We start from the raw sequence: 2,733 nt of genomic DNA, 5'->3' as shown, positions 1-2,733 counted from the left end.
AAGTTGAACACTCCACCCCCCATGCCTTCATGAAATTACAACGGGTACTCTGCTATATCATAGCTTTACAACAGAATTTCAGCTTTAAGCATCTCCTTTCTTCTGTCTCAGGTTTTCAGCTCTTCACAGCACTAAAAGGGTTAATCTCACCTAGGCCTTGCAGCTGGAACGAAGCTTATCACTGTTGGTCACATGATCTTTTGCCGGACAGCAGGGTAGCTTTCAGCTGAATCTTGGCTGCATCGGAGAAGGGGAGCCGAGCCGCTCCAGCTGCTCACAGCAGGGCTGTGGGGGAGTTCCGTGGGTGGAACAGGGCCCATCGGCTCCAGGATGGCCATGGCCCGGCCTGGCCTGGCCTGAGCAGGGCCTGGGCCGGGCCCGCTAGCTCCCACACGGGGCCTGCAGCCACCTGTCCCAGCACTAGAAACAAGACAGAGACTCTGACTCGGAGTTTTCTATTCTTAAGTGTGGATCACAGAGGCGGTCACAACTTCAAGTGGCTTAAATAATTGTCCATATTTAAACTGGCCAGCTGATAGGTTCTGTTAGGTCATAGAGGAAGCTGTAGGCATCCTTTTGCAAGAACATCACTTCCGGGACTACGCTTGCTAGCCCATGATAATCAGGAATGACAAATTATCTATGTCCCAAAGGCAGTGGGAAGGAGCATGTGCTGGATGTGCTGTTCACAGCCAGACTGTGGTGGGGACAGGGCACTTGTGGTCTGTGAACTTCTTCCCCCCCAGCCTGCAGAAGAGCTCCTGCAAGGACCTGGGCTTTCATGGGTGTCTTGCTTTCATGGCCTGTACATCCACTCAGATTGTAAACCCCTTTCCAAAAGGAAACATCAGGCAAACTTCTGGAAACTGAAGTGACAAACAGTATTTTTTACTTCTTCTCCTTAAAACATCCTTCTTTAAAATTCTGAGCAGCTGCAGTCTCCTTGCCCAAGCAACTTAATTGTCAACTCTGGTGAGCCAAGCTGTCCTCTTTAGGTTATTGCAATGAGGAAGCAGCTTTGTCAGAGTATCATAAATTCAATTCCCTAGGCTGTTGCTGGGAGCTTAAGCTACTTGGAAATCCTATTTTCAGAAAGAAACAACACAATGACAAGAAAATTCAGATGCTGAGATCTGTTCTGGTGCTTCCAAGGACCAGGAGTGCTGGTTCCTACAGAAACAGTTTTGAGAGGCTCTCGGGTGGCACTGCTTACGCAGACCTACTAAACAAGTTTCTCCCTCACTGATTTTCTCCAGTGCAGGAAGTGCTGCAGGCTTCTTCTGGGCTCTTGGAAGATTCAGCTGCTGAGAATGGCTGCTGTCTCCAACCCCTGTTACTTGCTCAGACAGGAGAAGGCTGAAAAAGGCCTGTGAGGAGGAGGAGGGTACACATGGGACAGCTTCCCACATGCTTCCTTTCTCACAGTCTGTGCATATGGGTTTTGCAGCAGCTCTCCTGGATTCCAGGACTGCAGGTGGGTGGACAAGTGCTGTAATCTCTTAGTGAAGCCACTCTGGATGCTGTGTAACTCTCCACAGAGAAGTGAAATACTTACACATGCCATTAAAATGCTGAAGCCATCAAGTATTTGTGATGTTGACCTCCCATGATTTTGAAAAAATATTTTGTGCAATTCCAGCATGCAGTAAAATACCAGGCTCCTTATGACAGAGCAGCCCTGCTGCACCCAGGATGGCAGCCAGGCTGCTGCCTGCTGAAAGGAACCTCTGTGTTTGAAGGTTCCTTGGCAACCAAGGTGTCATATCTAGTCCCCTTTTCTTTTAAATGTTAATTTAGCTTTGTAGTTAAAGGGAAAATGCTGGGAAATGCAAAATGTGAGGCATTAATGGGTTAGTCAGTGCGATTTATTTGCTTGCTATAGTGATGGGGGGCTCAGTCTGCAGGCACAGCGAGGTTTCTCCAGTTTCTTTCGTGATGGGTCAGAGTTAAGCCCTGGGTTTCTCTGGCATTTGGGGACTGGAGGCATCCAGCATTGGTTGAGTTAGCAGGTGGTTTTGTGCTTACAGCCATGCGGGAGAAGTCAGGCATCTGTAAAGATTTTGGAGGGATGGAGGTACAGCAAAGACCCTGCATTGCCTCTGGGCTAACCTTTGCAATCGGTGACTTTGGCAGAAATCCCATGGGACAGAATTCCCACATTTTCAGTGGAGAATAACCCCACTGCAGAGGAGGTAATGCTGACCCTGTGCCTCCATCCCTCCTTCACCTTCTGCTGACTCAGTCATGCCAGACTGTCTCCACATTTCCAGGCAAAGGGCATGAAAAGCGAATTTGCAGCTGCTGTAAGGACAGGCCAAGCCTGCAGCAATTCAGATTTACCAGTCAGGGTGGCAGGGCAGTTCCCAAGCCCTTGGATCTGTTAGAAGAGTCTCTCCATATCCTCAGGAAGATCCATAATCATGAAGAAGACTTTGCTGGTGGAAGCCCAGCTTTTCAATGGACTGATGTCTCTGAGTGATGCAGCTTGTTCCTCCTCTCCCCTTGTCAGGACAACCATAACCTAGACTGCTTGTTATGAGGAGTGCGTGTGTGACCACACAACCAGAAAAAGGCAATTTGGGATGCTGTTTTTCAGACAGCACTGTGTGAACTCAGAAAATTGGACCATGGGGTGAGAAAACAAAGCTTTTGCTGAGTGCGAAGCAATGGGGAATATATCTTAAGGAAAGAAGGAAAATGGGTAATGAGTCTCTTACTTCATGGCATTGAATT

Source organism: Corvus brachyrhynchos, unplaced genomic scaffold (genome assembly GCF_000691975.1).
Source record: "Corvus brachyrhynchos isolate BGI_N302 unplaced genomic scaffold, ASM69197v1 scaffold36, whole genome shotgun sequence".
NCBI classification, from domain to species: domain Eukaryota; kingdom Metazoa; phylum Chordata; class Aves; order Passeriformes; family Corvidae; genus Corvus; species Corvus brachyrhynchos.
The sequence above is the reverse complement of the archived record's forward strand: the minus strand, read 5'-3'. Positions refer to the sequence as shown.